Below are 23,388 nucleotides of genomic sequence, written 5' to 3'. Positions count from 1 at the left end.
TAGAAAGGTTTTATTTAAGCTTCCCATGCCTCTCGCAGTTGAGAGGCTGTAAACAATCACAAGTGTAGTTGTTAAAGTCCGGATAAACCTGTCAGGCAAGTTAGAGAGCCATCAGAGGGGTTTGAATGGAAACACTCCTATTATGCCCAGGAGACTTATTAACTAGAGCCCTAAGCTGATTTTCTTCAGAGAAAGGTAGTCGGGGATAGCCCCCCATTGGTATCAGAGGAGTCGGTGGAAGGCATAAAATAGTAAGACAGACAGACTCTGGTTTTGGGGTAGATGCTCGAGCAGGTCCAGGGGGTCCCTCGAGTCCTGATTCACCTTTGCCTGTCAGGTCTCTTCCTTATGACCTTTGTCATGGGTGGGATCTCCCGTGCTGGCTGCCGGCAGGCACCCTTTCTGCCTGAAACTTTAGAAGGGATTAAAATTGTAAAGATGGCACATTCTCTGATGAGCCATCCACAGTGACACTGTCACGGAAAGAAAGCGATCCTGGGCGGTCAAGGTCAAGTGTGAGGAGATTCTACTGGGTGTAAGGCCACTCAATATGGCCAGAGAAGCTAGTACCTCCCTCCCAGCAAAGGGCAGCAACGATGGCCTCCAAGCCCCAGAGATACAGATTGCATTGCTGAGAGGATTCTGGGGTTTGGGGAGAGGTCCAAACAGGGCTCTACCTGGGGGAGGCATCAATAGAAGGGATTTGAAACCATGGGAGAGAATGAGCCCAAGCCTAGAGTAAGTGCAAGGAGAGAAGGGAGCCAGAGGTGAGGCTCCTGCTCCCCTCTGTGAAGTGTCAGAAGAGGAGGAGAGACAAGTGAAGGAGGCCAAAGGATAAGAAGATTGAAGACAGGAAATGAAAGGCAAGGAGGAGTCAGTGACCACTGGGGTCAAACGCAGCCCATGTTTGGTGGAGGTGGAGGGCTAGACACCAGTCTTGTTGAGGAGGAGACACTGGATTTTGCAACAGGGTCATCTTGGAGACCTCCTTTTGGCCTTGCCCCTGAGTCAGCAGTCTGCCCTCTTTTTTGTGACAAGACTTCCTGGTGTGAAGCCAGTTTCAAACTTTATTCTGATGGAGGAGTTCCATAGAAGGCCTGCCTTCTGGCCTCATCTCATAGCTCAGTGCAGAGGTCACGAGCAGCCAAGGGTCACCTTTTCATTGGAATGTTGGCAGCACACAGCCCTGGCATTGCCCTCTTCCTCCCCGGGGGGCTCAGAACTCACAGATCCTGAGGCGCATCTCAGCACAGGCTCTGTTGTTCTAGCTGCCATCCCGATAGATCTCTATGCAGCTCTCTGGGCCTTTGTCAGTGACCCTGTTGTTGGGCTCATGGGGGGCCCAGAGAGAATAGACAAGGAGCTCCCCCGTGGGGTAGATGCCCTCATTCCTGGTGTCAGTCATGCTCAGGAAAGCAGCCTTGTTCTGGGCTGTGGCCAGCTGAGTCAAGGCCTCGTTCTCAGCTGCAGAACATGGGGAGGGCAACTGTTCCCTGGCCTGTGTGCAGATCTGCTGGGCAGCCTGAAATCTTGAAGATCTTCTCCCCGACACTCCGGCCATCAGGGAAGAGCATCGCTAGGGGAAGAGGAGAGTCAGGTTGGGGATGTGGCAGCATCTAGGCCTTGTGTTCCAACTGGAGTCTCCAGCCTCCCTTCCGGGTGCCAGGGCACCAGATGGGAAGAAAGTGAGGCACTTGGTTCAGAGCAGCTCTGGCTCCACGATGTGCCCTGAGTGGTGCCGTGGTCTCTAGGTACAGGTGAGGACCCCAGAACTCAGGTGCTTACTTAGGAGGCCCAAAGTTGCCCAGCTGTCAAATGTAGATGAGAATCAGAACTTACTGTATGCAACACTAAAACTCCCATATGCACTTTCTGTTCCTCCCCCTGTTGTATGCCAGAATCGGGGTTTTAATCAATGTGTAAATAGTTAGGGCTTTGGCAGGGAAATGACACTGTAGAGACCAGGGCAGTTCCTGAGAGTGAGGAAAATACCAAACAAACAGGCAGCTCACTCTCACCCTTGGATGGTGACTGGGCATGTGGAGTTGTCTGAGCGGTTCTGTGCTGTGTGAAGGAGTGAGGAGAAAAGGGAGGATGGGGGTGCATCTGAGAGCAGCCAATTGCTCACCTCTGCACCAGAGGCAGTCCAGTGTTGGCTTCCGTATGTTCACAGGTGGTGCTACAGCCAGTCAGCCTCCCTGAACCACTGGGCAGGGGATGATGGCATCCGTGAGCTATATGTGGGAGTGGGAGTGCAGGGTGGGATCAGCTTTGGAGAGAGCCCTGTCTAGGCCTCAGAAGGTCATGTGTTCAGCCCACCCTGGCAATGGCAACCCAGGAGACAAGGGAAAATCACTTCCCTTTTCAGAGTCTCAGTCCTTATTTCTAAGGTAGAGGTACATTACGTAACAGCATGCCCTATGTGACGTGTTAAGTATCTCTTTTTATTCCATCCTATCCATACCGCTCTGACTCCAGGGTCTGCATGGAAATCTTCAGGGCTCCTAAGAGGGCTCACTGGACTGGTTCTGAACCCAGGCTGTACCCTGGCCCAATGCCCTTTTCCTCTGAGTAGCTTCAACAAGCAATCAGAGACCAGATTTTCCACGGAGTCAGGATGGCACCCAGACAGCCCTGGACAAGGTCAGTGCAAGCTTGTGTGCTATGATTGGTTACATCCCATGCATCTGGGTGTGTGTGCATGTGCATGCATGAATATATCCGTGTGTCCATCTGGTGTACATGGTCGACTCAAGGTCCATCATGATATGTGTGCATATGCGTGCATGTCTGTTCATGTATGTAGATGCTGTCAACTGAGTTATGGTGTTTAGGTACATACGTGCAGCCCACACATATGCCTAAGTTCTCCTTTGTTTGTATCAGTCTGCATGAAGGAGTAAATAGGTGTGCAGATAAGCTTGTGCAAGGAGGAAGACAAACTGCTGGAAATTCTCATCCTACTACTTCAGCACTTAGTTGACTTTAGTCCTTAGGAGCCAACCGTTTGTCTCACCCAATTAGGCCCCTTTATGCTCTGCTGCTGCTGCTGCTAAGTCACTTTCGTCGTGTCCGACTCTGGGTGACCCCATAGACGGCAGCCCACCAGGCACCCCTGTCCCTGGGATTCTCCAGGGAAGAATACTGGAGTGGGTTGCCATTTCCCTCTCCAAAGCATGAAAGTGAAAAGTGAAAGTGAAGTTGCTCAGTCATGTCCGACTCTTAGCAACCCCGTGGACTGCAGCCCACCAGGCTCCTTCAGAAAACTGTTCCTTTTTTTGATCAAAGAGGTTTGATAAGTGATGTGCATTCAAAACTGTCATCAGGGAGAGCAGAGAAGGAGGAGGGACAGTTAGTAGAGAGTCCCAGGGCACAGGGCACTCAGGTGTGTTCTCCAGGAGGCCTCTGTGTGCTTAGAATCCAGGCTTAGGGAAGAATCTGCTTTAAGTACCCAAGGAGATGCAGGAACAGTCCAGCACTGGCCAGATATTGGAGGCAGCCTGCTCCTGCCAGACTTCAGGGCATCTTTAGGGTGAGATACTTGGTGGCCACACACCAGGGTCAGGACCCTGCAGCCTTGAACCCCACATGAAACATCCCACCCCCACTCTCAGGATCATGTCTGAATTCTCTGCTGTCCTGGGCTGTGTGGCTGCTTCTCTGGGCATTTGCATACCTGGCCCCACAGAGGGAAGAAATGCATCCTGGGTTGGGTGTCCCCTTTTCTGTCATAGGAATCCACCCAGAGTAGGCTGGAGTGAAGTTCTGCTGAACTGATGACATGGACCGCATCCTCCTCCTTATCTAGTGCATCTACTTGAGCTCCTGGAGCACGTGGGGCACAGCTCTGTCCCAGCCCTGTCCTTAGCCCGACTCCTACCCCAGGTCTAGGTCCAGTCCCAGCCATGGCCCCAGCAAGTCGAATTTAGACCCAGCCCAGCGAACTGCAAGCCAAGCCCAGACAGACCCTATCTGAGGTCCACCCTCAGTGCCAGCTCAGGGTCAGGTCTAGGAACTCACCTTTCTCATACTGAGAGGAGACATTTTGGAGGCATTGTCGCTGTCCCTCTAAGATCACAAACTGATGCCTGAGAGCACTGATCTTTGCAGAAGAGAGAGGCTGAGTGAAGATGGGTCCAGCATAGCCTGGGGTCACTCAGAGCTCAGGCCTCAGGGAAGGGTGTCCAGGTGCAACCCATATTGGGGGTAGGGTAAGGAGTTGGGACAGAACCATAGGAGGCCCACCTCTGCTGACATAGCTGGCCTCTGCTGCCCATGGGATTCTCTTGTAAATAGTATCCCCCGAGAAGATCCCTGCACCTCACGGACACTGAACCAGATGACATTTTAATTCCAAATTCTAGGAATCTGGTATAACTTCCTTTTGTGTGTGTGTGTGTGTGTGTGTGTGTGTGTGTGTGTGTGTGTGTGTGCGTGTGTTTGGGAGGTGGGGGTAGCATGGTTATTTGAAGTTCAAGGTTATCTGATGAATTGGAAAGGGAGGTTTGCTTGTCCCAAAGATCAGAAGGGAAAACTGCTCAGGTTGCCCTCCAGTGAGTCGTAGAGAGGCTAAGACCAGTGTCCACCTCACTGTCCATCTGTTATTCTTTCCTGCTTCCACTCCCACCTGTAACTAGGGGGGATGCCTGAGAAGAGGGACTGAGCTGAAGAAGGTCTATTCCCTACCTCACACCCTAGTGGAGGTCTCCAGGGCTTCCTTACCTGGGACTACAGTCTCTCCCTTTGCTCCTTTACTCCATGATCACCTCTGACCCCCTTTAGTCCTGGGAGGCCCCTGGCACCTGAAGGTCCCTGTGGACTGATGGCTCCAGCAGGCCCTGGGATCAGAAAAGAATCGTTGCATGTGTTCTGGGCACATTTTCCAGCATTTTCGCCTCCCCCAGTACATGGACTGTCATACCCCCAGCAATACACCCTCCCCCTGTACAAATGTTCTTCAGTGCCTGGATCCTCTCCTTGCAGCCTCTTCGTACACTGTCAAACAACCCAACAACCAGCCTTCCCTGGATACAGACAGTCCATGCTACTTGCACCACCCTCTCCCTAGAGACAGACAGTTCCCAGAGCCCAACGCTGGCTCTTGCCCTGTAATGCCAGCTCTGACCTGGTGGCTGGCAGTGGTGGGCACAGGGAATGTGAGCCCAGTCCCATGACCATTGCTCATCTTCTATGCCAGCACTTCCAGGGGCTCCAGGCTCACCAGGGGCACCTCTCTCTCCTTTGAGACCTGCGGGGCCTGGGGAGCCCTGCATGCCTGGGGCACCTGCTCCTCCTGAGAAAGGAAGACATTGGAGAAACATGCCTGAGAGTGCACTCAGCAGGTACCATTTCCTGAGCAGTGCAGCTTGTCACCCACAGCTCCAGGTGAGAGAGCAAGAGAGCGACCTGGGAGACTGCTCCTGCCCACTTGGTCTCCTTTAGGAAATTCAGTCAGTGTGGGAATGTCGGGGGAGAGGCCCAGGCCAGGCCTACCAGGCGCGGAGGTTCCAGGCTTTCCAGGCACTGTGCATATACCCTGGTCCCCACCAGGGCTGCCAACATCACCCCTCCCTTCTCCCTCCCTTACCTGCCACATACCACCCTCCTACCTTTGGGTCCAGGTTCTCCTTTGGGGCCTGGTGTGCCTGGAGGTCCCATGCTGGGAGGAAGAGCCTCTCTTCCAGCTGGACCAGGCATACCTGTAGGCCCTGGGGAAAAGGACCAGCCCAGTCAGTGACACTGAACCTCCTTGGAAGTGGAAGTGCACAAAAGATGGGGCTGTAATAGAAGTCAAACAGGCAGCCTCTTCCTAAAGATGTTGCCCTCACTCTTCACCCTCCCCAGGAGCTCCAGCCTTCCCTGAAATAACCCTGTGCCACTTCGAGAATGACCTTCCCCTTCCTGGAGTAGAATCTGGGCATGCCTACTGCCGTGGCCTAGCGACAGCATGCCATCTGCAGACACCTGCATTCCTGCCCAGCTGCTCACCAGGTGGTCCAGTGTCTCCCTTTAGTCCAGGTTCTCCAGCAGAGCCATTGTCCCCTTAGGCCCAATAGGGCCAGCTGGTCCAGGCATTCCTGCTCATCCTGCTAGTCCTGGTGAACTTGTGACAAAAAAAGAGATGTACATAAAGCTGATGCCAGCCCAGGAGGAGCCAGCTGCCTGCAGAGTCAGGGCCCTGGCATTCCTTCAGGGTTCTGTAGGGTGTAGACACTCCCCTCCACCTGACTGGTCCAGTGGTGATCCAGGAAATGCGTGTCCATATTCCCATTTACAGATGAAGAAACAGGCTTGCAGAGTTGGAGGCAGATCCAAACCAAGACCCACCTGCCTGCATACAATGCACCTGCTCCTGCCCCAAGGCCACAGTATTTATGATAGGTAAGTCTGTCAGCTTTTACCCTTGACCATGGGCCCCCTGCCCTCCACCTTCTGAGAACCAAAGTTTATGTCAGAAATGACACCTGACACTAATCACCAGAGGAATATAAATCAAAAGCACAATGAGCTGTCACTGCATACCTTTAGAATGCTATGATGAAAAAGATAGCAAATAACAGTGTTGGAGAATGTGGAGAAAAGAAAATCTTTGTGCACTGTTAGTGGGAACGTAGGCTTCCCTGGTGGCTTAGAAGGTAAAGAATTTGCCTGTAATACACGAGACCCAAATTCAGTCCCTTGGTTTGGAAGATCCCCTGGAGAAGGGGATGGCTACCCACTCCAGCATTCTTGCCTGGAGAATTCCATGAACAGAGGCGCCTGATGAGCTATAGTCCATGCAGTAGCAAGAAGTAGATATGACTGAGTGACTGCGCCTAGCGGGAATGTAAATTGATACAGCCACTGTGGAGAACAGTATGAAGTTGCTCAAAAATTAAAAATAGGTCTACTATACTTTCTAGCAATTCCGCCTCTGAGTATTTAAGCAAAGAACATGAAAACACTAATTCAAAAAGATATTGAACTCTCAAGTTCATCGCAGCATTGTTTACAGGAGCCAAGATATAGAGGCAGCCTAGAGTCTAAGAATCTGTGAATCAATGAATGGATGGAGAAAATGCAGTTTGTATATACAGTGGAACATTATTCAGCCATAAAAATTAATGGAATCTTGCAATCTGCAACGACATGGACAAACCCTGAGGGCTTTTAAATGGTTATAAGTGGAATAAGTCAGGCAGAAACATACAGGTATCATAGGATATTTGGAATCTAAAAAACAAATGAACAAAAGCAGCACACACAAAGATGCAGAGAACAGATTGATGGTTGCTACAGGTGGGGTTGGGAAGTGAACAGAATGAATGAACATAGGCAAAAGGCACAAACTTCCTGGTATAAAATAAATGAGTCAGAGGAATGCAAGGTACAGCAAGGTTACTATAGTTAATAATACTGGGTTGCCTGCTTAAAAGTTGCTTAGGGAGTAGATTTTTAAAGTCCTCATCACACACACACAAATTGTAACTATGTGTGTTGATGGATTTTGACATGTCTTATTGTGCAATCACTTCACAATACATACAAACATAAAATCATTATGTTGTATACTTGAAACTAATATATTTTTGGTCATTTATATTTTAATAAAAAGAAGAGAAAAAGCTATGTAACATGCTCTTGAAAGTACAGAAAATAGACTAGATTATAACATACCATTAAGTGATAGAAGGATGTTATAAACATCTATTCAATATGGTTCTCTTCATCCACAGACTGGATGTCTTATGTATGTGCACATGTAAAACCTATTGGAAAGCCCATAAGAACAGCATATACAAAGTCTTCACAGTTCCTTCTATGTGGCACAATTCAGGTCACCTTGATTTTCTTCTTTTTATCTTTGGTGACCATATATTATTTTTATATTGGAAAAGTGACCAAACATTTTTTAAAAACATGTTACTTTTGTGAAGTAACTGCCTAAGTCTGAAATTACATGAGATTTACCCCTATATAAGAATTTTACACTCCATTCTGGGAATTTGATTATTCTTGATCCATTGAGATGAAATTCACATAATAGAAAATTAACTTTTTAATTTTTTTTTGGCTGTGCCACACGACATGCAGAATCTTCTTTCCCTGACCAGAGATTGAACCCAGGGCCTCTCAATGAGAACGCAAAGTCCCAACCACTGGGCCACCATCGAATTCCCTAAAATCAGCTTTTTCAAAGTGTACAAACCAGTGTCATTTTGCTCATTCATAACATTGTGCCACTACCACCTCTATTTAACTCAAAAATATTTCATCAACCCCAAAGGAAACCTCACACCTGTTCATCACTCCATCCCTGCCTCCTCCCAGGCCCTGGCTTCCACTATTCTGCTTCCTGTCTCAATGATCTATTCTGAATATTTTATATAAATACATACAAAAAAATGACCTTTTGTGTCTGGCTTTTTGAACATGGAGTGACCTTCTTGGGGCTCATCCCAATACTTCATTCCTTTGTATGCTTGAGCAATGTTCTATAGTGTGAACACAAAACATTTTGTTTATCATACACTGTGGATAAACGTTGATAGACACTTGGGTGGTTTCCATTTTTTACTCTTGTGAGTAAAGCATTCATGTGCAAAAAGACAACAAAAGAAATCTGTCAGGTGCTGCTAACTTGTTCATTCACTTCTTTGTTCATTTCCTCGTTATTTCATTTCTCTGTTCACTGAGAAACTATCTGTGGAACATTGCTTTCTGCCTAGCACTGAGCAGGATGTACACGTTAGCACCAGGTCCTGATCTGCAAGGAATCTTTCATCAAGTTTTAAACTGTGAGGCACAGGTAATAAGTAAGGAAAACAGTTCCTGAGATGTCCCTCATCCCATCAGAGCATCCTCAATCCGAGCACACACATTTGGAGCAAACAGGACTTGAAGGCTGAAGAGGATTTAGAGAGACTTAGAGAGGAGAGGTGACATTTCAGATTTGGAAACCATTTTCCCAGAGTAAGAAGGTCGGGCCTGCTTGGGCCAAGAATGCACAGGTGGGGGGAGACTGGTGCATTTGATGTGTGGCTGAGAGCCTCTGTGCTGGGCCTTGTGTCCTGCTGTTAGTTCCAACCTTCACTAGGCACGATATGGAAGCCCAGAGGTTGAGCCCTGCATCCCAGACACTGTGGTGCACTGTGCTCAGGCAGAGATGCCTGGGCTCCCAGATGAGCCCCTCCTGGGCTCCCCCTTGGCTGGGTGGCAGCAACTACCTGGAAAGGAAGTCACTCCTTAGAGGGGAGCATCACAGGTGGCCCATCCTTGTGCACTAACCGTGGAGGCCACAGGTGCACTGAGGGGGAGGAAGGAACATCCTGCTAAGCAGCAATCACCATGCCTCCCAAGCACTCATTTTTGCCTCCTCACATCCCCTGAAGTCCTAACCCTGTAGCTTACTGGCACCTGAAGTGAAGCTTTATGGACCAGCAATTTGGCCAGCCTTAACTGTACTAAAATGCCTCATCTCCAGGCCGTTTACATTCTTTTATTCCAACAAGTATTCACTGAGCTTCTACTAGGTACAAGGTGCTGTCCTAAATGCTGAGATTATACTAGTGAAAAAAAAGCAGACAAAAGCCACATCCCTTCCTCACAGAACTTAAACTCAGCTACATAGAAATAGATAATAAAAATTAAAATGTACAACAGATGGTAATTCATCAGATCAGAATAAGTGCTACAGAGGTAAATTAAAGCATAGAGTATTGGCGGGGGTGTCTTCTAAATAGGATGGCCAGAGAGGGAGTCTATGAGTGAAGCTGTGAAGGGGGTGAGGAGTGAGCCATGGGGATGTGCATGCTCAGAGCGAGGACAGGGCCCTGGGGAGGCAGGGGGATGTGCGTGCTCAGGGACCAACAAGGAGCCAGTGTGGTCAGAGTCTGGGGAGTGTGGGAGGAGGGAAGGAAATGAGCTCAGAGAGATCAGCAGGGGTTGAGTTTAGGAGATACTGTGGGATGTGAGTTTCACTCCCAGGGGAGATGTGCACCCCAGGAGGCACTCTGGCACTGAATCCTTCTGGGCAGCAATCTCAGAGGCACTGAGGAAAGAAGGAATTGTCCGTGGAAATACAGCCCCCCAAGCAGGGTCCAGGTGTTATTGGCCCTGCACGACATGTCTGGGGCATCACCAAGTGACCCAGCACCCCCCTCTACCTCTGCTCAAGGGTCTCTCCTCTCAGGCTCATCTTGTCCTTTACATCAGGTTCTTGGGAACATGTGTGTCAGAATCTGTGGGGGAGGTCATCCCCAGTGCAGACTCTGGCCCCACCCAGCCCTGCTGGTCAGGATCTGAGGATGCTGGGATCTCCAGGAAATTCCCAGACCCGTCACCATTGAAGGAACCGGTGCCTGGATCTGGGGAGCCAGTGTGGAGCCTGGTCTTGGCCCGACTGTGCACTGTTCTCTCTCCAAGCACCAACCCAAGGCCATGCTTGGAATGCACAAGAAAGAGAGGTCTGGGGTACACCATGTAGCTGAGGGCCACTGTAGGGAAAGTCCCCACCCCTCCCCTGCCCCGGGATTCAATTCAGGACCCCCTGGGAGCTAGAGGGAACTGGTACCTTGAATACCGCCCCACTATTGAGATCACTTCTTGGCATCCTTATCACGGCTCCATTCATTAATGCTGGGAACGACTTTCTGTCTGTAAAGGAGAGATACTTGTCTCTTATCCTACAAAGCCTGGGGATATTGTGTATTCTTTGCAGCTTAAATGTTATTCGCTTCTTTCCTCTACAGCTAAAATGCAAACCAAAAAAAGATAAGGACCTCAGTTGATCCCTCCACAGCCCTGGTTCAGTGCCATGGTGGTCCCCTCGTACTCGTTGGTTTATTGAATTCTCACTTCTTGCCAGTAACACCCAGATCTTCTGCTGTGGGTCAGTGTTTCTCAGACACTTCCCTTAATAAGCTGTATTTTAGGAAACCTCAGGAGAATCCACCTAATTGGTACAGCAAGAGGATGTGACTTTACCCTGAAACCTCACAAAAAAAAAAAAAAAATGAAGGCTTGGCTCAATTATTTATCTCTCTGTGGTCCTAATATTTCCATCCATAGATGAGCAAACTGAGACTCAGAGACACTGAATAGTTTGCCCTAGGGGCCTCTGCTGTGGAGAAAGAGCTATCAGACATGCACAGATGTGTCTGATAAAGAAAGCCATGTCCTTTCACCTTCTGGGTTTCACATAGCATCATTGTATCACAATTTTCTTCCCCATCAAATGAAATTAATGCATCACTTGCTAGACTTTCGGTGGGATTGTATAAACTACTCAAGTGAACTCCTAAGCACAGGACTAGACTATGAAATATAAGGTCCCTTTCTTTCTCTCTGTAATGTATTTAGGGAAAATCCTTTTATTCAGGCTTGAGTATGGGGCCACAGTGCCTCATCCTTTCTCACTTATCATGGAGTTCAGCTCAGTTCAGTTCAGTCACTCAGCCATGTCCAACTCTTTGCAGTCTCATAACCTGCAACACGCCAGGCCTCCCTGTCCATCACCAACTCCCGGAGCTTACGCAAACTCATGTCCATCGAGTCAGTGATGCCATTCAACCATCTCATCCTCTGTTGTCCCCTTCTCCTCTCACCTTCAATCTTTCCCAGCATCAGTGTCTTTTCAAATGAGCCAGTTCTTCACATCAGGTGGCCAAAGTATTGGAGTTTCAGCTTCAGCATCGCAATTCCAGTGAATATTCAGGACTGATCTCCTTTAGGATGGACTGGTTGGATCTCCTTGCTGTCCAAGGGACTGCCAAGAGTCTTCTCCAATACCACAGTTCAACAGCACTGATTCTTTGGTGCTCAGCTTTCTTTATAGTCCAACTCTCACATCCATACATGACTAGTGGAAAAACCATAGCCTTAACTATATGGACTTTTGTTGGCAAAGTGATGTCTCTGCTTTTTAATATGCTGTCTAGATTTGTCAGAGCTTTTCTTCCAAGGAGCAAGTGTCTTTTAATTTCATGGCTGTGGTCACCACCTGCAGTGATTTTGGAGCCCAGAAAAATGAAGTCTCTCACTGTTTCTGTTGTTTCCCCATCTATTTGCCATGAAGTGATGGGACCAGATGCCATGATCTTAGTTTTCTGAATGTTGAGTTTTAAGCCAATTTTTTCACTCTCCTCTTTCACTTTCATCAAGAGGGTCTTTAGTTCCTCTACACTTTCTGCCATTAGGGTGGTATATCTGAGGTTGTTGCATATCTGAGGTTGTTGATATTTCTCCTGGCAATCATTTTCCTGCTTGTGCTTCATCCAGCCTAGATTTCACATGCTGTCCTCTGCATAAGTTAAATAAGCAGGGTGACAATGTATAGCCCTGATGTACACTTTTCCTGATTTAGAACCAGACTGTCGTTCCATGTCTGGTTCTAGCTGTTGCTTCTTGACCTGCATACAGATTTCTCAGGAGGCAGGTCAGGTGGCCTGGTATTCCCACCTCTTTAAGAATTTTTCACAGTTGTTGTGATCCACAGAGTCAAAGGCTTTGTCATAATCAATAAAGCAGAAGTAGATGCTTTTCTGGAACTTGTACTTTTTTGATGATCCAACAGATATTGGCAATTTGATCTCTGATTCCTCTGCCTTTTCTAAATCCAGCTTGGACATCTGGAAGTTCATGGTTCATGTACTGTTGAAGTCTGGCTTGGAAAATTTTGAGCATTACTTTACTAGCATGTGAGATGAGTGCAATTGTGTGGTAGTTTGAGCTTTCTCTGGCATTGCCTTTCTTTGGGACTGGAATGAAAACTGACATTTTCCAGGCCTGTGGCCACTGCTGAGTTTTCTGAATTTGCTGGCATATTGAGTGCAACACTCTCACAGCATCATCTTTCAGGATTTGAAATAGCTCAACTGGAATTCCATCACTTCCATTAGCTTTATTCATAGTGATGCTTCCTAAGGCCTGCTTGACTTCACATTCCAGGATGTCTGGCTCTAGGTGGGTGATCACACCAAGGTGGTTATCTGGGTCATGGAGATCATTGTGTATCATTATTCTGTGTATTCTTGCCACCTCTTCTTGATACCTTCTGCTTCTGTTAGGTCCATACCATTTCTGTTGTTTATCATGCCCATCTTTGTGTGAAATGTTCCCTTGGTATCTCTAATTTTCTTGAAGAGATCTCTAGTCTTTCCCATACTACTGTTTTCCTCTATTTCTTTGCATTGATCACTGAGGAAGGCTTTCTTATCTCTCCTTGTTATTCTTTGGAACTCTGAATTCATATGCGTATATCTTTCCTTTTCTCCTTTGCCTTTTGCTTCTCTTCTTTTCTCCGCTATTTGTAAGGCCTTCTCAGACAACCATTTTGCCATTTTGCACTTATTTTTCTTGGGGATGGTCTTGATCACTGTCTCCTGTGCAACGTCACGAACCTCCCTCCATAGTTCTTCAGGCACTCTATCAGATCTAATCCCTTGACTCTATTTGTCACTTCCACTATATGATCATAAGGTATTTGATTTAGGTCATACCTGAATTGTCTAGTGGTTTTCCCTACTTTCTTCAACTTCAGTCTAAGAGCTTAATTAAATATGAAAAATCTTTAACAACCTGCAGAGGTACCAGTTACTCTAAATGGACAACAGTTAAGTTCTGGAGCACAGAAGTCCAAGTTCCACTCTTTTACTCACTATTTGAGCATTTCTTGGGTAGTTGGAGTCAGAAGATTCTAGGGGAGAAATCGGGACAGCTGCTGATGGAGCCAGAGGCTTGGGACAGCCAATCTTCGCCAACCAATAAATCCGTGTTTTAGGTGGGCTCAAAATCTGGGTGAAACCCACCCATTTAGGAAGACCATCTATAAGGCTTCCACAGTAAAAGACTGAGAGTTTCTGGGTTGGTTACAACTCCAGTGCCCACCCCTTCCCACCAGGACAAGCCCATGGTCTCAGCTCTACCTGGATCCCCCTTCTTCCCCTGGGGGCCTGTTTTCCCATCTTGTCCATCACAACCACAAAAGCTATCCACTGTCAGGGGACACAGCCACGGTGCAGGGATCAGTCAGTACTTCTCAGAATAGACATCCATTTCTTCTCCCTGGGAATTCTGGGACTGTGTGAGCAGGAGCAGCATGCAGAGAGGGAGAAGAAGCCTGTCATAGACAGATGAACAGAAAGAGGGTGTGCTCTTGATCTGAGGATGTGGATTAAGGCTGGCCCAGCCTCTTGAGGTCAGGAGAAGCCCTTCCCCCATCTCTTCTCCCATCCTCTGGGGAAAAGAGCAGCAGGGCTCCAAACGCAGTTTAGGGAAAGATGGGATTCAGTCTGGCCAGGGAGGACATGAGCAGACCAGCTGGACCTCTGACCTGGTCTGCCAGCAGCATGAATCTACTCTCAGATGCTCTGTGTCATCCCTCTTTGGGCTGGTCATCCTTGCCAGGGGAAATGTGACCAAGATGTAGAATTCCTCACCAAGGCCAAATGTCACATCTGGAAGGACTCCCTGAGTGCCCTTGGGAGGGAACCTTCCCTCCGTGGACTTCCTTCTCCCTTTCTGTACCAGTAAGGTGATTGGCTTATCTCTGACAATGCAGACTGGCTTCCTCTTACTTGCTGTTCCAGACTGACTAGTACTGGGCTCTGCAGTGCTGTCTGTCCAAAAGAAGCCCTGGTCCTGAATGTTTTGTGATGTCTGTCCTGAGCAAAGGATGGGGATATGACTATGTTTACCAGGATTTGTCATTCCTAGGCTCCATGAGGAAAGTCCCTGGCATACCTAGAGTCCTGTCCAAACCTCCTGTGAGGAGTTGGGACAGGGGCCTCTTGGAGGAAGGGACATGATAGATAGGTGCAGTTAGCAGAAGGCTGGTTTTAGGGAAGTAAAGAACAGATGTCCAATAGAGCTTCCAGTTACCATCAGAAAGGGACTCAAGAGATAAGTGAGATCAGGGGTGGGTATAGGACATAGGTCACTCCTACTGTTGGGATTTTTTTCTTCCCTCAGCTAGAAACTGTAAAGTTTTGACCATGGAAGGTGCTCATGGGCTTTGCAGAGGCTCTAAGAAAGCCTGAGGGACCTGTGCAGAGAATAGAGGGTCGCCAGGCAGGCTGAGGTAGTGGGGTGGAAAAGTTTAATAGGTCAGAGAAGTCTTCCTTCCAAGAGGACAATGAATTGCATTTTCCACAGGGACTTCTAGACAATGGCATCAGAGATCTGGTGGATGTCATATCCAACTCACCTCCCCCGCCTGCCCCACCCCCAGTCCAGGAACCACATCTTCCACCAAACAAAGGGAACAGAGTGAAGAGCATCCCTTATTACCCCATTTGCTCCCACCACTAGCATCGACCCTTCTAGACTGGAACAGCTACACAGACCCTGCCTTCCTCAACACCAGTAGGATAAACCAGCCACATAGGCAGGGAGATATTCACTGGATACTGGAAAACAAATTGAGAGGCAATAATAGAGACACTCACAGTTGCTCTCTCTAGGGCTCAGAAGGTCCAGGCAAATTAGAGTTCCTGGGCCACCATTGGTTCTTTATACCTGCCCTGTAACCTGAAGTCCTAGTGCCAGTTTCCAGAGAAAAGAAAGATAAATTTTTGCCCTGTGGACTCAGTCGATTTTACCTCCACCTGGGTTCTGGACACCTGCCACTGATGTTCATGGCAATAAACACACATTAGAGCACCCTCAACCCAAGAGCCTATCAGGACCTCACTGCAGCCCTGTGAGTAAAGTGGCAGCATCAGTGTCCATGTTTCACAGATGTCCAGGAATCCAAGGTCCAGAGAAGACCAGCAAGTTGACAATGACCTATAGCTCTTGCAAAAGCAGACTGCCTCTTCTGAGTCCAAGAGCAAGCACCTGCTGTGCCCACTTCTCTTCCTCCTCATCTCAACATTAATGCTCGACACTAGGAAAGATAGGAAAGAGCTGGGAGCTGCTTGGCAGATCTACAGTGCTTTGCAACAGGTGGAAGCTTATAGAGCAGGCCTATACAAATTGTTGAACAACGCAAAAAAACCCACTTGTGCAGTTATGAAGTTTAGGAATGGGCCAATAAAAATGCCACAGACTGGAGTTCCACCTGCCCTACAGCCCTGCTGCTGCCGGGCTAATAGAAGGATGAGTGGACTACTTAACTGAAACAAGAAACCCACTTTCTCAACCTGTGGACCAGGAGGCTAACTTGAGTCACATGAATTTGTAACTAAATATTCCAGGAGCAATCATCCCTGGCTTTTGCCAAGTTAACCAAGAGGCAAACTAGTTGACATCATCACAGCTCAACTGTTGACCACCCAAGGTCATTGCCAACTACTTGTCAGGAGAATAATTCATCTTGGCCTTGTCACAGGGTGTACCCCCAGGGGAACATATTGTAAATGGCTCTAGGACTGGCAGGGAAGTCCCCAGTGCTTTGGATTTGCAGCCCTATGGGGATTAAAACTAGAAAGGGACTTGCAAGTTTCATCTGGGCCTATGTAAGATGCCTACAAAATTAGTCTAGGCCTCTTACTAGAGAAAGGCACCATTATATTAACCCTGTGATCTGTTACACCCCCTCTCCAGTGTTTGACACTGGCTGTGTGGACTGAGGTTGGACAAGCTTAATGGTAATGTGGCCCAGAACAATAATCATAGTCAAGGGTGTTTTTATGTCAGAATGATGTTACTATTTGTATTTTGCTTAATGGTCATGATCTTCCCTGCATCGAGCCTGTTAGACATCTTATATTTCATGTCTAGTCTAAGTGGAGGGAGCCTGTTTGCAGATAGATAGGGCAACAATGGGCATGTTTGCAGACACTGCAACATGAGTCTGATGCCTGTGTCTAGAGCGATATGCTGTTGTTGTCCTCAGAAATTCCATGAAAAATTGACCTGATAAATGCCTGTCTCCAAAGGTTACCTACCTTTTGGACTCTCAGTATTCACTAGCTGTGGTTGTCTGTGTTGCATTTGTGGTATCTGATTGTGGTGTACCCTTATATACCTGAGGCCAGGAATACTGTGGAAAAGGGGTGGACCAAGAGAGTAAGGGTCATGCAGGCTGTGTAAGGATGGACTGTATAGTCAGCCCATTCAAGATGGTGGTTCTCTTGCTCTTTCTACCCCTCCTGCTCAACTAGTCCTTGCTCCACTCACAGGACTATCCAGTCCTCTTAAATATAGGGCTTAATTAGTAACCACCTACATGCTGGCTGCTGCCCTAGCTGCAGGTTTCCCTGGTAACAGTTAAGCCCAACTGACATCAGATCCTCCTATAAATGGTAGGCTGATACTTTGACACTTCTCCCCCAAAGTCAAAAATTGCTGCCATTTCCTACCTGCTGTAAACGGTGGCAAACTGCTCTAGGACATTCTGTTTCGGACATGTGAGGTGCCCTGTCCAATAACCATTGATGTCTTTGTTGCTGTCTTTCACTTTTTTTCCACTCTTAAAGCAGGGCATCTACAAGGCATGAAGGCCTGTGAAGTCCAGTGCAACAGCAATAGGCAGGTTCCTTTGGTTTTGGTCTCAGGGAACTGTTAGTGGAGGTCTGGCACTGGGGCCTTCTGCCAGAGCATTGAGTGACCCACTCCTGCTCTGTTCTGGGTGTTGAGCTCTTTGCTTCCAAAACCATGACACAGGCAGGAAAAAGGAGAATGAACATCAGAAGAAGTAAGATTCCAGCTCTGTTTCCCCCCCTGACCTGTCAGGCACAGGACAATGTCTCTGAGGCCAAATCTTGGGGGTTCGATTTATACCTACCATCTGGTCCTTGCAAACTGGGTGCAAATTCAGAGCAACTGTCCACACGAGGCTAGGAGTGGCTTCTCCATTGGTCGGCTAGAATTTGAGTGCACCTCATATACATTTACTTTGCTTGCCCATTAGTTTCCTTAAAATTGACGTCCTATTATCTCCCACTTTTCTGAGTCTTAGGGAAAATAGTGATTCGCCTCCTCTTCACTACCCAGAGTACTCAAGTCCTCAGGAATACAGGCATTCCTTGAAACTTTCCCCCTGTCTGCTGAGAGCTGAGATCCAAAGGAAAAATCACCTTCTCTGGCTCAGATGGATTTCCTGGTTTAGTCATTAATGCCTTCAGCGTATGTGCCACTTGATTTAACCAGAAGTGCATCTCTTATGGACAGATGCTCATACATCAGCAGCCACCAAGTCCAGATGAAAAGCACCCGAGCCTAGAATCAGAACTCTTCTTTCAGGCTGTATCAGGAAAGGTGCCCTTCTAATGAGGATGAATTTCCTTTCCCTTCATGCAGAAGAACGCAGGGTCTTGCAAGCCAGCTGAAGCAGAATCATAGTTTTTTGGATACAAATGACTCTTCCAGAGACTCAGATATACCCCCAAACCACTATCTTCCTATTTTTGGAAAACATCAGTTCTCTACCAGGTATAATTGTGTCTCAACTGCAACCAAGCAGAAGGTCAAAGACCTGAGATGATTAGGTTATCCCAAGGGGTAGGAGAGGGTGGATTTGGGGCAGGGTCTGTATGGGCCCGTAGACTCCTCAAGCCTAAGATCCTGGCAACCAATGTTACCTTGTTACCTCTGTTTCATAATCACATACTTCAGAACTCACCAGAGTGGTGGTCTTCAGCACAAGTATACCTTGGAGATAAGAAATAAAAGAATAAACCACATGCCCAACCAGCCTAATCCCTCATTATTTTATTCATTTTCCTTCTTGACCATCCATTCAAAAGAGCCTGTACCACTCCTCCACCTCTGGCCACATGTGTTCCCAAGGGATGAACATTAATTACAAGAATTTGAGTAAATGCTGTCTCAGACATCCTGAAGGCAAACAAGAGAAAAACATCTTTGGGGGAGTTCACTGGTAGCCCAGTGGTTAGGATTCCTGGGTTTCATAGCTGTGGCCTGGGTTCAATTCCTGGTCAGGGAACTGAGATTCCATAAGCCACGTGGTATAGCTGAAAAAAAGAAAAATCTTCTCCTCACTGTATCCTCAGTTTGAAGTCCCCGTAACCTATAGCTTATTGGTTTCCTTCTTTTGTTTTTGGCCATGGAATGAGGTGTGGTAGAATCCTAGTTCCTAACCAAGAATGGAACCAGTATAGTATCTGTTGCATTGCAAGTGTGGAATCTTAACCACTGGACCACCAAGGAAGCTTCCCCTTAGCTTACTGGGAACTATAACATTTGTAAAAAACCTGATCTCTAATAGGTTGCTTTAATTTAGTTGTTGGTATTTGGAATATGGCTTCTCCTAGATTAACCATTTTCTTTCTAGCTGTCTCTTTGATCATAGAGGCATTAAATTTTTTCCCCTTTTTTATAGTGAGTATTCCATTCAAAAATTATTCTAGCAGTCCGTAAGCTGTCCTGTATCACATCTATCAGAAACAGGAGTGCAAAAAAGGAATCCTGGTCTCAAAACTAGGAGCATGGGTATTATATTATTCAGAGTCCCCATAGTATATATTGTTCATTATTCTCTAGTGTTGACTATAGTCATCAAGGACAACATCCCATTATCAAATTCACCCTGTTGCTTACATTCTATACAATGTCCTCATGTGACTTCATTCTCTACTGTGAGATGAATATCCAGTCCAGGTCCCCATCAGGGAATGCACCAAACCAAGCTTTCCTCCACTGGTAGAAGATACAAACAAATTTATTTTTATTTAATCCCTCACATTGTGTGATATAACATGCAAAAAATGTTTAGCAAAATAACTGATATAACATATTGAGTCAGAATTGCTAGCCCAGATTGTCTCTTCACCTTGATCCTGAGAGATAATGAAAGAAATTCAAGCATACTTGGATTCTGGTTCCTGGAATGCAAACATTTCTTTTTTTTTTTAATTAAATAATACTTGACATACAGGATTGTATATATTTAAGATGTACAGCATATTGTGCTGTACTTAGTTGCTCAGTCATGTGTGATTCTTTGTGACTTCATGGACTGTAACCCGCCAGGCTCCTCTGTCCTTGTGGATTCTCCAGGCTTTTATACTGGTGTGGGTCACCATGCCCTCCTACAGGGGGATTTCCCAACCCAGGGACTGAACACTGGTATCCCACACTTCAGGCAGATTCTTTACCCTCTGAGTCACCAGGGAAGCCCAAGATGTGGCACCTATTAACTTGATGTATTTACATATTGTAATATGACTAGAACCAGACATCTTGAATGTGAAGTCAAGAGGGCCTTAGAAAGCATCACTATGAACAAAGCTAGTGGAGGTGATGGAATTCCAGTTGAGCTGTTTCAAATCCTGAAAGATGATGCTGTGAAAGTACTACACTCAATATGCCAGCAAATTTGGAAAACTCAGCAGTGGCCACAGGACTGGAAAAGGTCAGTTTTCATTCCAATTCCAAAGAAAGGCAATGCAAAAGAATGCTCACACTACCGCACAATTGCACTCATCTCACATGCTAGTTGAGTAATGCTCAAAATTCTCCAAGCCAGGTTTCAGCAATACATGAACCATGAACTCCCTGATGTTCAAGCTGGTTTTAGAAAAGGCAGAGGAACCGGAGATCAAATTGCCAACATCCATTGGATCATGGAAAAAGCAAAAGAGTTCCAGAAAAACATCTATTTCTGCTTTATTGACTATGCCAAAGCCTTTGACTGTGTGGATCACAATAAACTGTGGAAAATTCTGAAAGAGATGGGACTACCAGACCACCTAACCTGCCTCTTGAGAAATCTGTATGCAGGTCAGGAAGCAACAGTTAGAACTGGACATGGAACAACAGACTGGTTCCCAATAGGAAAAGGAGTACATCATGGCTGTCTATTGTCACTCTGCTTATTTAACTTCTATGCAGAGTACATCAGGAGAAACGCTGGGCTGGAAGAAGCACAAGCTGGAATCAAGATTGCCAGGAGAAATATCAATCACCTCAGAAATGCAGATGACACCACCCTTATGGCAGAAAGTGAAGAGGAACTAAAAAGCCTCTTGATGAAAGTGAAAGTGGAGAGTGAAAAAGTTGGCTTAAAGCTCAACATTCAGAAAACTAAGATCATGGCATCCGGTCCCATCAGTTCATGGGAAATAGATGGGGAAACAATAGAAACAGTGTCAGACTTTATTTTGGGGGGCTCCAAAATCACTGCAGATGGTGACTGCATCAATGAAATTAAAAGACGCTTACTCCTTGGAAGAAAAGTTATGACCAACCTAGATAGTATATTCAAAAGCAGAGACATTACTTTGCCAACTAAGGTCCGTCTCATCAAGGCTATGGTTTTTCCTGTGGTCATGTATGGATGTGAGAGTTGGACTGTGAAGAAGGCTGAGCGCCCAAGAATTGAACTGTGGCTTTTGAACTGTGGTGTTGGAGAAGACTCTTGAGAGTCTATTGGACTGCAAAGAGATCCAACCAGTCCATTTTGAAGGAGATCAGCCCTGGGATTTCTTTGGAAGGAATGATGCTAAAGCTGAAGCTCCAGTACTTTGGCCACCTCATGCAAAGAGTTGACTCACTGGAAAAGACTGATGTTGGGAGGGATTGGGGGCAGGAGGAGAAGGGGATGACAGAGGAGGAGATGGCTAGATGGCATCACGAACTCGATGGACATGAGTCTGAGTGAACTCTGGGAGTTGGTGATGGACAGGGAGGCCTGGCGTGCTGCGATTCATGGGGTCGCAAAGAGTTGGACACGACTGAGCGACTGAACTGAACTGATATGACTTCTATTGTAGTGGTAATTAGCACCTCCATGATAAAACTTAATTATAATTTCTTTTAAACTGTAGAACAATTATACCAAGGAAGTTCTCACACTGTTGCCAAAGTTCTAGGCCCTACAACAGACTTCTAACCTAGGGATCTGGCAAAGCAACTGAGTATCCCCAGGGAATCTGACTTTGATAGTAAGCAGAATTTGATTACAGAACTTCTACAGGACTGGGAAACAGACTCTTGGAGGATACAAACAAAAGCATCTGCATACCAAGAATCAGGAGAAAGGAGCAGTGACTGCATAAGAGACTGAGCCAGACTTGCCTGTGAGTGTTTGGGAATTCCTGGCAGAGGCATGGGTTGACAGAGGCCTTTCACGAGGTCAGGGGCACTTGCCTCCAACAGTGCTGGGAGGCACAGTGTGCTGGCATAAGTCCTTTTGGAGGAGGTCACCATTACCCCTACCATAGAATGGCCTCAGACCAAAACTACAGGGAGGGAACACAGTGACCCATCAGCAGAAAATTAGATTACAGACTTATTAAGCATGGCTTCTTACCCTACTGCTCTCCACCGGGTGCCCTTTGCCAATAAAATCTCTTGCTTTGTCAGCACATGTGTCTCCATGGACAATTCATTTCTGAGTGTTAGACAAGAGCCCAGTTTCAGGCCCTGGAAGGGGTCTGCCTTCCTGCAACAAATGGCGACCCTGGCAGAGACTCTTCTTCGCCGAGACTGACATCCTGACCACTTGGGGTACTCAGGGGCCAGCTTGCTTGCCAATGGACCAGACCCAGCAGCCGCAACTGGGAACCTTTTGTCCCTGGTCTCCTCCTGACACGGACAACTGGCCAGAGTGCCCCGACCGGTAAGGAGCAAGAGACTGTATTTACCTCTCTCCCCTTCCCTCTCTCTTTCCTCTCCTTAACCCTTCCTATTCTTCCTTGTTTTTTTAGTCCCCCAGTCCTGGATGCAGGGATCTGGTCGAAAGGCCCTCAGTCTGAGCTGAGGATTGGAGATTGATCATCTCCTCTTGGCAGAGAACCTGAATTCTGGTTCTGGTCTGGTCTGATTTCTGGTAGAGCCAAGTTCCAGTCCTCCCTTCTCTGGAGGCCCAGGGAAAAGTCCCAGAACACCTGGGTATCTGTAGGTGGCAGAAGTCGTCTGTAAGGCCACCCCTTTCACCCCTCCTCTCCCGCCTCCTCCCCCTTCTTCTTTCAACCTGGCTTCCTTTCCTCCCTTGAAATCTTTGATGTTAGTACTTGCATCTGAAGTTCTGTGTCTCTATAGGAGGTTTTGCTTCCTTGGTGGTGCAGAGATTAAAGCATCTGCCTGCAATGTGGGAGACCTGGGTTCGATCCCTGGGTCGGGAAGATCCCCTGGAGAAGGAAATGGCAACCCACTCCAGTATTCTTGCCTGGAGAATGCCATGGACAGAGGAGCTTGGTGGACTACAGTCCACGCGTCGCAAAGAGTCAGACACGATTGAACGACTTCACTTTCACTTTCACTTTGCCCACCAGAACAAGACTGAGTTTTCCCCATAGTCAGTCCCTCCCATCAAAAAGCTTGCACAAGCCTCTTATACTCATTCATCAGAGGGCAGACAGAATGAAATCCACAGTCACAGAAAACTAACCAAACTGATCATATGGATCACAACCTCATCTAACTCAATGAAACTATAAGTCATGCCAGGTAGGGCCAACCAAGATGGACAGGTCATGGTGGAGAGTTTTGACTAAATGTGGT

The 23,388-nt window shown here is 47.1% G+C and overlaps 1 pseudogene; it reads right to left on the bottom strand.

Annotated features, from left to right (window-relative positions):
- Window positions 1–1,216: 1,216 nt before the first annotated feature.
- On the bottom strand, window positions 1,217–22,092 carry LOC138429948 (collectin-43-like; annotated as a pseudogene).
- Window positions 22,093–23,388: the final 1,296 nt, after the last annotated feature.

Source organism: Ovis canadensis, chromosome 25 (genome assembly GCF_042477335.2).
Source record: "Ovis canadensis isolate MfBH-ARS-UI-01 breed Bighorn chromosome 25, ARS-UI_OviCan_v2, whole genome shotgun sequence".
Taxonomy (NCBI): Eukaryota; Metazoa; Chordata; class Mammalia; order Artiodactyla; family Bovidae; genus Ovis; species Ovis canadensis.
The sequence above is the reverse complement of the archived record's forward strand: the minus strand, read 5'-3'. Positions and strand labels throughout refer to the sequence as shown.